Raw genomic sequence first — 13885 nt, 5'->3', positions numbered from 1 at the left:
TAGACCAATTTTGATATATTAAAATTCATCCTAACACAGTAGACCTCAGTACGAGGCTCTGGGGAATAAACCCCACAAACTCTGTAGTTATTCCCCAGAGCCTCGTACTGAGGTCTATTGTTTTAGGCTGAATTTTAATATATCGAAATTGGTCTATTGTAATAGAAATGTCAAATGAACTATACCCAGAGAGCAAATAAAACAAGTTTCCATTTTTAGTGCAACAAAAGCAGGCACATAGACCTTGACCTAGAAATGTAAAACGATGCATGTGCCTGCAATAGTGACTAATACAGTGATTTTCAGATGCTTTATCTACTGGTCAGCAGAATTACTCCAAAAAGTGAGTTAAAAGATGATGGAAGGACATCGTTTGCATACAGGGGCGGGGCAGAAGACTCCTGAAATTTTTGTACTGGATCATCCAACAAAAAGTGACGTCACATCCGGTTTAAACGGTGCCGCGCAGCCCGTTTCCCAAAGCGAAAAAATGGCGTTTCGATTGGGGAAGATTTTCTTCTATTTGCAAACCATCAGGTCCGTGTCCTTCCATACTGAGGATAGAAATATCGTGAAGGCACATTTCTTCGACTTTTGAAGCAAAACTGTTGGCAAAAGAGAACACTTTAGTATTGTTTTGAAGGAAAATAACGGAGAGCCTTGTGTCATCGAATGGCGGATTTTACACATATTCAAAACTGGTGTTGTTCCGACTTTTGGTTCTTATTGTTCGTGATTCGGTTATAACACTAAGTGCAATAGCCTATAATGTTAACAATAACCTGGATGAAGTATTGCTGGCCATAGTTTGCACTGTGCACAACGGGAACATATTTAACAGAAGCCGTTTTTTTTCTGAAAGTGAACACAGTTGAAGCTCTGTATCCACGTGCGTGCGGTGGAAAAGACATGCTGAAGCGTATACTCAAGGTTAGTATCCTATTTCCGTATCTCTTGTTGAATACGGTTTTTCTCTGTCAGAAATAAGTAATGTTGAGAGTTAGAGGCGAGCTTTGGAGATATCAGATTTCCCCGAAGAGATCAACAAAGGGGTGAAGCACTCCCCCACCAAATTTTCTGGGAGTACCCCCCCGGGTACTGTGAAACTGTTCATAAATATACATGTATGCTGGACAGAATTCAAATTTTATCCAGTGGTCAATTGTATATTCCTCTGTATTGTCTGAACTGCAATGCTGGCCTAGGGATCAACTTCTTTGGGCAGTTACAAAAGAGGGGGGTTGGCCTGTTTATAGGGTTAGCTCCTTAGCCCTTAACTTTACCTCCGCTTTTGACAGGTACCCACTTCTACAGTGACCCGGGGCGGGGGGGTACTCCCTTATTTGCACTATAGGGGTATGTGTGGCCCCAAAAGGTATGGTTTTTCAGTCGTTTTGGTCATAAATAGGGTATCAGTTTTGGCCATTTTGGCCTTAAATAGGATATGGGTTTCGTACTCTAGTCTTGAATTGGGTAATGTTGTTTAGAAGAAGCTACTTTTTCATCATTAGTGATAAGACCATAAACAAAAGACTGTCAAAAATTATGTTTAGGGCAACTGTGTCAGTTACCATGGTGGTAAATAGGTTATCAAATTTTTATTCTGGTAATAAATAGTGTAGGGAGAATCGCAGATTTTGGTAGTCATAATTAGTTAATTCAACTATTTTGAGATTTTAAATATATGTTCTATATATCAAATTGACTCAACAAGAGATGCTGTGGGAACACAGGCCGCTGGTGATTGTTTTCACAGCTTTTTTAGTTCTTCCAAAGATCTGTTTACAACACCTCATCTTCTGTTAATCTGGTGGAGATACAATGTAGCTCTGTAGCAGCGGGATCTTTGTTCATTATTTGATCAATGTTTAAATGACATCTACCTTCCATCTTGTAAAGAAAGAATGATAAATGGCTGTCTCACATGCATGCATCAAATAATTCACAAAGGTCAGTTGTGATTGCTCCATTGTGGGTGGGCTGAGAATTCTAGCTTGGTTTGATCTTAAAGTGATTGTTTGCCATTTATTTCCCCATGCATTTGGCTGAATATGACCCTGCATGACTATTCAAAACCCTTATTGAATAATCAAATGGGCAATATCCCTCTTTGTTTGAGTTTCCCTCAGTCATTCAATCACAGTGGGTTTTGCTGAGTTAATTTTCTTTTCTTTGTAAATTGATATTTCTGCTTTAAATTCTAAATCTAGGCATCATGTGACACTCGCCATGCGAAGAGTTGTCCTGGTTAGCCAAGCCAAAGTGTTTATATGAAGAAAAGTTGCCCTGCCTGTCAGGGTGCCAAGGCGTGACACGAGCCAAGGTTAGACAACTCACCCACCCCTGTTGTCTTGCAGGCAAGACAGGTTCATGATCCTAAATGTAAACAGCTGGTTTATTTTTCAAAGAAATAAATGAAAAGTTAGCTTGGCCAGGGTAACTCAGGAGAAGGGTTGTCTTGGGTACCCAAGACCATATAAATGGTCCCTAGTAGGGCCATTCTATTTTATTTCCACACTCCCTCTTCCTTTGTTGACATGAGCTTTAGACGGGGCTATGAAAGAGTTATTTCTGCAATTTTATCTTTTCTGTTAGGTGGTAAATATTGACTTATTTAGTGAGTGTGGCTGGGGGAAGGGGTTGTGGATATAAAATGGAATATCTCTAGTCAGCTCTGGGCCCAAGTTGTGTGTTGTCTAACTGAGTATACAAACTATACTTTCCAAAATCTTTATGGGTCGGTGTTTGAGAGGATCATCTTATATGTTCATCACTACAGTGGAACCCTGCCTTATGGCCACCCCATTCACATAGCCACCTTGTTATTACGGCCACTTGATTCTGGCTTGAACAAAGGCTCAGTCAGTTGGTCATTTTCTTATTTAAAGAACCCCTTTAACCACACTGGTAATGTGGTCAGATTTTTGTGGCCCAGCAGCCGGATTAACAGAGTTCCACTGTAATTTAAAATTGTCAGTGTTGGTTGTTTTAAGAATATTTGTACCTCACAGAGGTGAAAATGAATTTGAGCTATTACCCACGAAACAAAATTCTGGATCGTACATTTTAGGAGTAATATACACAATTTATAATAAGCATCAGGCATCACTTTGATAGTGAAGTCCCATAACTCTGTTATTTGGAGATTGGTTATCCACTATCCCTGAAATTACCGAGGCTGATATCTCTATTATCATGTCATCAAAGCCATAATATTTTGACACCTACTGTAACAAACACAGTTTCCTTAAGCAGTAACAAGAGTCTTTCTTTAGTAAACCAAAATAGTACTTGCTGCCAGGTGCTTTATAAAAGTAAAACCCTTCCAGAAGCCTTCACAAAGTAATATCAGTTGCTAACAATTTTTTTGTGGCTGATTTAAACCTTGTAATAAGTCATACTGAACTGGCCCAAGTTTAATATACATTTTGTTGCATTAAGCTCACATGTTTTCAGTTTTCATGTTTTCAGTTTAAAGGAGAAGGTCACTCCAAAAAGCTTACTTTTTTTGTCTTCACTTATAGCAAGTGAATATTCAGCATTTCCACTCACCAAAGGTTCAGCCTCAGAAGTGCCTGCTGTCCTTAAGAAATTCATCTCGAAATTAAGAAACGACTTCGGAGGCCACCATTTTGCAACTGTCTTGGCAACCTGAGGCTGTGTTTATGTGACTTCATTCTGTCCAACTCGAAATTGGTGGGAAGGAGAAGAACCTGCAAGTGACTTGGCATCCGTCACAAGGAGTTTAGAGCTTGTTTAGCTCAAAATAATATGTCTCAAGAGCAGCCATAACCCAGAGTGGTAGTCAAAAGGCTTGTCGCAAGCTATCAGGGCAAAATCCATCAGACAGAATGATGTCATGAAAACTTGGCCTGGGTGCTTCTTTGGAGGCGAACTTCATAAGGAAAACCTGCACTTCAGACGCTGAAACTTCTGTGAGTGGCTAACCTTAGTGCAAGGTTTTCATTAGCGTTGACATAAAATTTATGTTTTTTGGAGTGACCTTCTCCTTTAAAATACACACATTAAGACTTAACTCAGTAGCAAGGTACCTCTTGTATGACCAGTAACAGTATACATGTATCCAAAAAACAAAATATATATTGTCCAAACTCAGTCATGTTAGTAGTGTTAGTGTCTAATGAGTTCCTGCAAAGAGATAATTATACAATCATTCTTGCAACTCACCCCAATATTCTGGGAGTCTCCCACCTACCATTTAGATCATCCATCCCAGGCAACTTTTGAACTATTGTCCAGATACAAGGGACCATGGGCTCCTAGGGACAGTGCTTTAAAGTGCTATTATGATGAAATTTGCAGATGTCCTCCATAATATGAGCATAACAGTTTTGTTACCATGGCAACATACTGGGTTTCAACCTTTCCTGATGATTATAGGCTTTTCTGGCCACCTTTGGCTTTCCATTTTGATATTTGCCAATGGTGCCTCATCAGCATGATCTAGGAAGCATACATGTATTAACATGCAAGGTCAAAGTCGTAGCCTCGTTTAACGTTTTTCAAGCTGAAAATCACTGAATTAGTGAAATCAGGTTAGAGGGGACTGGAAAAGAGCAAGTTGCCATGGGAAAATACAGGCTGTATATAATTTTTATAGCCATAGGTGTGTTTCCTGTAGTTCTAAGTATAAGCCTACCAACCTGATGTAATATTGGGTTAAGTGTATGACAACATCAGTCACCTCATTTGCATATTTCTATTTTTCAACCTACATATCTTTGGAACTGATGCAGATATCTGCAAAAGGTAAACAGCATTTTTAATCTTTTGTGGAATGCTAGGTGATACACCTGAAAATTCTGACTCAAGGAGTGAAAATTTAAGGATAGAAGCACTTTAAAGCATTGAGTTGAATTTATGCTGTTGGCAAAATTTTACTCTAAGGTGTCGAAAGGAATTTGGAGGGGAATTTGGTGTGGTTATTGAATTGACAGATGTTGGTTCTGTTATTATTGTCATTATCTTCTATATTTTTGAGGCAGAATGGTTGTTGGCAAAAGCATAACTGGCAATATGCTCACTGACCTGTGTTTAGATGTTTTCAGGTTTTTGTCTCTGACAATGAAGGTCAATTTGAGTAGTTACACTGTCTTTACAATAGAACATAAGGATATTAATAGTATAGCTATATTTCAATATCCTCATACTAAAATTATAGTAATTTTATGGCTCAATTTCTACCTCTGCTTTAATTTGTTTAAACCAGTTTATTTTTTTAAACCAATTTAATTTCATCAAAGGGGAAGGGGGAATCTGAGAGCAACAATAAATTAGACCAACAAATATAAGGACATTTGCAATGGTTGCTTTCATGGCTTAGTGGAGATGAAGTGGACCAAAAAGTCAGAGATCTGATGTTTGAATCTAGGTCTGTCTGTACAAAGATTGTATTGTAGTATAGGAGTATTATGGTAAGTTATCACTTATGTTGGGGGGTTGATATGGGATCCTGGCTGTGCTGTTGTAGGGTAGGAATAGGGACTGAGGGGTGGGTGGTGTGCTTGTGATCCTTTTTAAAAACCACTCTAAAAGTGGAAACAAACTGATTTCAATTGAAAAATTTGCAGCACAGGTAAAAATGATACATTATATCTTGTTTTTTTATAGGTGGTAAATGAGCAAATACCCTCATGATCAAGAGACCTGTCCAAGTGTGATTTTTTTTTTACTGATAATGGAAATCATAATAAAGATGCAAAGCCACCTTGGTGTGATTTCTTCCTTGACAGTGAAGTGCAACCTAACCAAAAGTTGCATTCTGTAAGAGGTTTACAAAAATTAAATGGAAAATTAAACTACACCAGTTTGTATTAATTTTATAAGTACTCCTCTCTCCAAAATATATTTGGTATGTTGTCGTACATGTACTGGCAAGAATATAATGTAGAAATTTTATGGGAAATGTTTCCATTCAAAAAATATGCAGCTCGGACACAATAACAATAATTCTCATTTCTGTGGTGTTTTCTTTGGTGTGAAAGTGTAAAAACAGATTCTATTACCCTACATGTAAGTTGAAGAATATAGGAGCTCCTCTGCAAAAGTTTGTTGTTGTTTTTTCTGTTCATTTTTTTTGTTGAACATTTATGTTTTCCTATAAGCAGTTTCTTCTCAACACATTGTAAGATAATAACTAGCCATAAAAAGGACGTTTTTGTCTCAGAGATCATTTTCAAGTGATTTTCATTTATATTCTTTATTTTCTTTGGGCAGAGACGTTTTGAGAATTTCCCTAAAAATATCACAAGGTACAAAGGAAGGGGCAAAAATAAAAGTTGTTTTCATTATCAGTTTGAGTCTCTCTCTGAAGCTGCAAAGTATGGTTATTTTATACTCTTGTGGATAATGTTAGGCCCATTTTAATTCAAAATACAAATGCGAACTTACATTGATAATCACACAATTCCTTAAATTGGCACTGTTTTGTTTTTTGCTTTTTTCCAGAAAACAATTTGAACATCCTTTTTACACAAGGAGAGGCGGGGGGGGGGGGGGGGAAGGTATTTTACATAGTTTTAAATGGGGAAGCTGCACCTCAAGGTCCAACCCCTTAATACTGTATCCCTTTTCTAAACCCTTAGAAAGTAGTTTTAAAATATCTTTTTGAACAATATATCAGAATCCCCTCATTCTGGCTCATGAGAGTAAATGAGAGATTATCAACAACATTTTAGAGCTAGAAGAAGGAAATCCCTAAAAGAAAGATTTCGGTACCCTTTCATTATACACCTGAATTCAACTTGTCAGAAATCCCTTACCCTTTAATAGTTATATCTGAAGCCTGAAAACTTTTGAGCAGAGCTTCCCGATATATATCCTTACAAGGAGTCCTCCCACATACACAATCCAGGAACTCTTGACAAGTTGCGATGAAGCTGGCTTTAAGACTGTCTGATAAGGCAGCTTCTTCAGTTTTTGAGAACAAACTTGTTACTCTCAGTCAACTTCTAGTATGGAACCTTTTCTTTTCTGGTCTGGTCCAAGTTCACAGACACTACTAGCTAGCAATCACTTTCACAACACTAACACTAGCAATGTCAGTTGCAGTCTGGTTGTTCAGTTTCACCGCACCATGTTTCATGGTCACTCATCATTGTCAGACATGAGTTCATAATAGCTTGTAACATTCACCAGCCTGATAGTGTCATTGTTGCTATTACCTGTTCCCAGACTTCCTTTTATGGCTGGGTGTTGGGGCATGATATTTCATTACTGTTTGCAAACAGTTTGTTAAGATCGCACATTGAAAGCGTGATGAATTAAAATAATTGAACTCTATGAGAGAGAATTGTCAGAATTGCTAGGGTTCTCTCATTCTCTGGAACTGAAATGTCTTGATGTAAGCTTATATAGAGAAAGCAAACTGAAAATAGGGCAAAATGTCTAAGTAACCTTTCAAAATAAGTTGCAAAGACATTTGATAGTTAGGGATTAAACGATAGGGAACTTGGTCTGTAAACAAGGCAATTGAAAGGAATCGAAGCAATTAAAGGTGCATGCTTGACCTCACAGGATCGGGCGGGGGGGGGGGTGTATTGAAACTTTATAGTGTCACTGACATTTAACACTGTTGAAACAGAAAAATAAATTACACTATAACTGAAAAAAAAAAACACGACATGCCCCGATTACTGAATCGCCCATAAAAATATCCTCTTGTTTATATTTAAGGGGTTCACGGCCTGCTAAAGTACATGTTAAAGGAAGCGTTTGCCATTATTAAGGGATTACCAAGGGAAACATTAAGATATCTCGTTTAAGGTTCTTAACAAATCGTAACAGAATTTATAATGCCAGTTTGAGTCACAAGCAAGAACAAGAATTTGAGTTAGTGTCGATTGGCAAGAAAGTTCCGCCCCGTTATGTGTGTGGATCTTTACAGTGTGATACGATTAACAGCTCTGTGTTTGTTAATGGTAAATTTCAAAAAATGGGCTTCTGTTAAATAGGTTCTCCCACGGCTAGAAAACTGACATGGCGCTTTTCTCTCAGTGTAATACCTACCTAAGAGAATAGGATATTTGAATTGAGTGCAACTTACCTAGAATTCATTATTTCCACGTAAACGATGACTCCTGTGGAATTCAGTTACGAAGAAACGACGACATTTCGTAAAAACACACGCCTTCAAAACAGCGTCTTTCTGAACAAATAATTGTTCTGTTCCACAAACAAACGATATGGCGAGGAAGAAGACAAAATTTTGTTTATCATGGCCAAATAAAACGTTAGAAATATCCCGCCGATCGCGAAATATTGCTGTTTTACTTACAGGGAGAACGATTATGTCGCAGTCAAATTTTATTTCGCCGCTCAGCCCGCTTTTTCACCGGATGTGACGTCACTTTTTGTTGGATGATCCAAACACACAAAAAGTGCCAGGCGTCGCAGAGTGTTCTCCCCCGCCCCTGTTTGCATATCATTTGCATAATCTGAACCACAACTAAAACCCTATAGATTGCTTACGCAATCTCCGGGTTAAAAAGTGTTTACACCTGTGTTTAATCAAAAGGCTTTTTAAGCCGTCTCGTGATACATGAGACGGTCATGTTTCATGTAATAAAGATATCTCATTGAACTAGCTTGTTCGGTCCGTATTGGAGATATATTGGTTGAGTTCTTGTTTTTTATTATTTTTTTTCTTTACAGGTTTGTAGACCGAGTCCCAGGCGAGGTCCATAAACCTGCAAAAAAAGAATTTAAGATAATTGCTTCATTGTGATTGGCTGAGAGCAGGCCAATTCATCGTTCATTTTTAATTTGTACCGCAGTGCAAATTAATGGGCGTGCGTTCGTAATTTTCCCATTCATATAATAGATGAGTTATCGTTTGAAAGCTTGGGCAATTGAGGATTTACACGACGCGTCATATTTGAGAATTCCTTCAAATATCACTCCAAGTAATAATACTTAAGTGCACTCCCATTCATACGATTACCAACAGTTATATGGTTCAAATGAGGTTATGTAATTACGCAAAAGATCTACTACTGCCTTTATAAAATAGTTCTGAAAAATAATTCGAAAACCATGTTTACGGCCCTCATTAAAAAACCCTATCTACCGACGAGAGCACACGTACTATCGTAAATATTTTATAATGGACTATGGTTCACGCTTAGTTATACTAAATTTGATTGTGCAGCTCTGATTGCTATGTTACAAGCGTATTTAGCGTTTTGACTCCGTAACAGGCTACGGTAATTTCTTGTAGCCCTCTGTCCTTACTTATCTCACCAGTAAAAGCTCCTGGATGGAGAGCAGTTTTATCAACAACTTACTTTCCACAACCCCATAATTTGTATAGGTAATCATACGGTTTCGAGTTCAATTTGGAATTAATTTGCACGAGTGAGTTTTTCAAAATGCTGAAATTGCACAAGCCGCTTCGGCGAGTGTAATTTTAGCTTTTTGAAAAACTCTCAAGTGCAAATTAATTCCAAATTGAACGAGAAAAACCATATGATTATTTATTAATAATATAAACATGAAAAAATTCGCGTGGTCGAAGTGCGGGAAGACCTTTCTTGAAGCCATTTTTTTTACCCGAGGAAACTTTTTTCAAAGTTTCGCACAAAATTTTCGTCATCATTTAACGTGATATCATTGGGTTATGGAATTTCATATTTTCTTTCAGCCAATCATAATCCAGAATTACGATGTGTAATTTGCACTGGTGTTACGCTTTTGCAATGGTGTTACACTTGAACTGCACTACTCTCAGCCAATCAGAATCGAGTTATTTTTTCATGTATATTATTATACTTGTAACATGATACCTCTGGGCGTGAGACTTTCTGTGCCATTCATGGACGAGATGTACCTTCGCGGCCTTTCGGTTCCGTAATTTTCGAGAAATATCGCTGTATCTATAATGTGCAGTCCCCTCCACCTCGGTTTGAATTCAACGATAAACATGATGTCTTCTCTATTGGCATGAACACAGAGCAGTGCAGTAGACACACATAAAAAAAAGAAACACTTAGTTTTCAAAGCATGTCATATATATTTTTATATTCTTAGGCCATTTTTCCTTCATTTTTGAAAGTAACAAACATCATTACTCTTCTAGCAATATACGAGAGTGATTATGTGGAGGGGAGGGGTACATTCGATGTCTAATAGTGAAATTTTGGGCATTTGTCTGTTGACGAACATTGGAAGAAGTCATTTCTTTTCAATTTTTCCAGACCACGAGGGAATCAAAACACAGTTAATAACTTAGGTTTGGCATGAATAAATCACTTGTTTTAGACACTCCGACAAAACCAAGCTCGACTCACTAATACAATTCACCTAGTTATATTAAAACACAAATTTGGGTGTGTTAAACACTTGCAGACCATGAATGGAATGACTTCCGTGTTGAGCAATAAACACAAACATTTTTTAAATCAGTTTTGAACAACTGTTAAAATAAGCGATACTGTCGAAAGACGATCAAAGCCGTTAATTTTATATGACCTAAGGCCTTGTATGTCAAAGCAAACCATGGTAACACTAGCCACAAATACATATTCTGGACTGTTTTTGATTTGTGTGATTAGCTACGAAATAGATGTGAGCTGGGTTAGCTTAAATTCTCCACGTTTAATTGACATAACAGTGAAAGAGTAGCACAAGAAATAGGATGTTTTTTTCAATTTAATCGCTGCGTGACAAAATATGGGCGAGCCCTTGTTTACAAAAATTGTCTCATTACCATAAGCGCTTCAGTCACTGATGAAACGACAAAAATATCTGAATTTTCTCGTGATTGCTTCCTATGAAACCGTTAGTATTAAAAGTAAATTTATTTCCTACAGCTTTCCTCAGTGTGTATTTTTGTGGATAGCTTCTTTCTGGCATGGCTTGTCAACCTCTACATTTCTTAATGGCTCTTTACCTGAAACTGTGAAAGCAATACTGGAATGAGTAAAAAGCTTTCTCGCTATGCCGCACAGAAACACTGAACAAAACAAACACATTATGAACTGTTTAAAAGCCGAACGATAAAGACAGAGTCACCTAAAAAGATTTCATGGACTGTGCTTGATAGAAATAACATTGACGTGCCAGTTTTTTATAGCCGGGGGTGCTTAGAAATGCGCAGTAAAATGAGTACCGGATTAAAGCCTTGTGGTAAGCTTTAAAATGTTGTTATGCAGCGTTCTTTACCCTCCTTGTCGACTCTTTTTGTTTTTTAGCCCTTGTAGCCTGTGCAATTCCATTTGTAGTTACAGTTTTCTCCATAGAAAGGCGGTAAGAAACGAACGGTACACATAGCAGCACCAGGAACGACTTATGTTCCCTCGCAGACATCATAAAGATCGGCGATGTAGGCTTGACGATTTTCCAAAAGGGTCGTCACCACAGCCGGTGCACTCAAACAACATGTTCTGAAATGTGAAATAACGTTTAGAAGAGTGAGTCAGGGAGAATAACGTTTTTAAATATATAAAACTGCGCAAACCCCACAATAACCAGTTTCACAATCTTGTTGTGTGGATGCCGTCCACAAATTGCGCATGCGGAAATATTTCAAAAATCTTTATTCAACAGCGTCATCGTGGTGGTTAGCTTAAATTTTTCAGACTTCAAGAAAGTGCTTTTTATCCCACTGTCATACTAGAGTACTTCTCGTTTTAACTGATGGCATTTGCTTCTCGGCCGCGCAGCTTATTCTCTCTCCAATTCAAAATGAAACTTAACTCTCACCTTGTTTTCTTTGTTACACCCTCAGTAAACTTGTTGGTGTTTCTTGTGGGCTCTGCAAATAACCAGTTTGCGTGTAGCCAAGGTCTTTCAAGCGCAAAATTCAAACAGTTTCTTTTAGTTGGATGAGTTGTCCGCCATTATCAGGATTTCGTTTGAAGCAGATCTAGCTCAACTCTGACCACAAGGTACTGAAGAAAAAAAATGCAAATGAAACCTTGCACCTCGTTTTGCACGGGCAAAATGCAGGGCGACGTTGCTTGATCTTTTGTCGAGTTCGATTAACCGGCCACGCTTGATATATCAATATTCTTATCATGGGTCCTCGTTTCATTGGTCGCTTACCATGCAATCAAAATTCTGAAAATTTGGAACCGGAGACAAATGCTACGGAAATTTGTCGAGAAAAATTCCGGAAAATCCGGAAATTGGTGCATTTCCGATAAGCGAACCATTCAACTGAAAATTCAGTCATTTCGGGAGGAAAGTCAAGCGGAGCGGAAATTCCCGATAAGAAATTTCCGAAATATTCGGTATACCTCGCAAGGCTGTCCACTCTTCCTGAAATTCCGAAAAATACTATTCCATTTGTCATTGGAAATTATTTGGAGAGAGTTCAGAGCTAGGTAATTTTTTGAAAATTTAAAGTGGCTCTGAACCCTCTTAACAGATTTTTTTAAAAATTTTGTAAGCAGTTTTTTTTAGTTAAAAGGGCTTAAAGCTAAAATTAAATGTGTTTTTAACAGTCAACCTGATATATAAGAGGCGCCCTCTGTAAATTTCAACTATGGCCATTTGGACCAGAAAAAATCAAATTCCTCAAACTTTCTCAGATGAATGGTTTAGATAATTGATTCACAAAAATATAACTTTCAGTTCAATTCGATTCGTATTTTAGCGCTGGGGCCACCATCTTGGTTTTGCCCCGCTTAGAGGGCTTTCAGGGGGCATTTTAGGGCACATTTTTAACAATTTGCCATACAAAGAAAACGATATAAATCCGGGCAAAAACCCTTTATTCGAGACAAGCAAATGTTTATTGTTACATTGAGAGGCTGTTTTGGCAATTTGATCATCACCTGATTTTTTTTACAGAATTTTAAATTTCTTCCCTTTTGGACTACTCATGAAGCGCCATCAAAAACCGAAGTTTAAAGGAAAATATCGCCAAAAGTACATCACTTGAGATCCCAAAACTACCCTCCACTTAAAGAGCGATGTCTCACCTGTAATAAAATTTTGGTGCAGTTAAAACTGTAAAATGTTAGAAGAAGAAGTTTAAACTGTGCTTTTGTCAACAAAGACCGCCGTCCTAATTAGCATAATAACGTGAAAATAACCATGCACAGAGAAAATAATAATATATTCCACTTACCTCGCGACATGTCGACAACTGGATGTTCCAGGATGCCTCATGTTATATTTCCAGTATGTTTCAGCCACATTTTCGGTGATTAGTGTACGAAATAACTCTCAGACATCGCCACGGTTAAGCAGATTTCAACTCTCCGAAGCCCGCTTCATAACATCTATCAATATTATTTGTCTTTCGTCTCATAAGCCGCCGTTTACAAGAAGTTTAACATTTTGCTGAGATCCTAACTGACCCAGAAGTCTGTTAGCAGCCTTTAAAATCCTTTAAAAGCTAGTTACTAGTTTAGTCAAAGTTTCGCACATAATTTTCGTCATCATTTAATGTTTATATCATTGCACTGCGTGAAAGCCAAAATATTCTAGAGTATTCTATACTCGAATATGTGATTGTGATGCAATAGAATCCTAGAGTATTCAAGCCGCACACAACACGTGACGTACACCTGGAATATTCGTGTCGAATATGGTGGAATACGCTCCGTTCATAATCGTTCGAGGATTTTCGTTAAAGTATACCACACATCTGTCGTACTCCTAGAGTATGATGGCGAACCCTTTGTAAAGAGAACTTTATAAAAGAATGTAACAGTTCGGTTGCATAGCATTCTCCTAGAAGCAAAATTTAGACTATGAATTCAAAGTATGTGCGATCTGCGAGTGTATTCGTTTATCCTCGAATACGTGATCTTGACGCTAAAGCTATAGAATTCTAGAGTATTCATGGTGTGTACAACCGTGACGTGGACCTGGAAAATTCTTATCGAATATGGGCATACGGCAGGAGCACGACCGT

The sequence above is a fragment of the Orbicella franksi genome, chromosome 5 (genome assembly GCF_964199315.1).
Source record: "Orbicella franksi chromosome 5, jaOrbFran1.1, whole genome shotgun sequence".
Taxonomy (NCBI): Eukaryota; Metazoa; Cnidaria; class Anthozoa; order Scleractinia; family Merulinidae; genus Orbicella; species Orbicella franksi.
The sequence above is the reverse complement of the archived record's forward strand: the minus strand, read 5'-3'. Positions refer to the sequence as shown.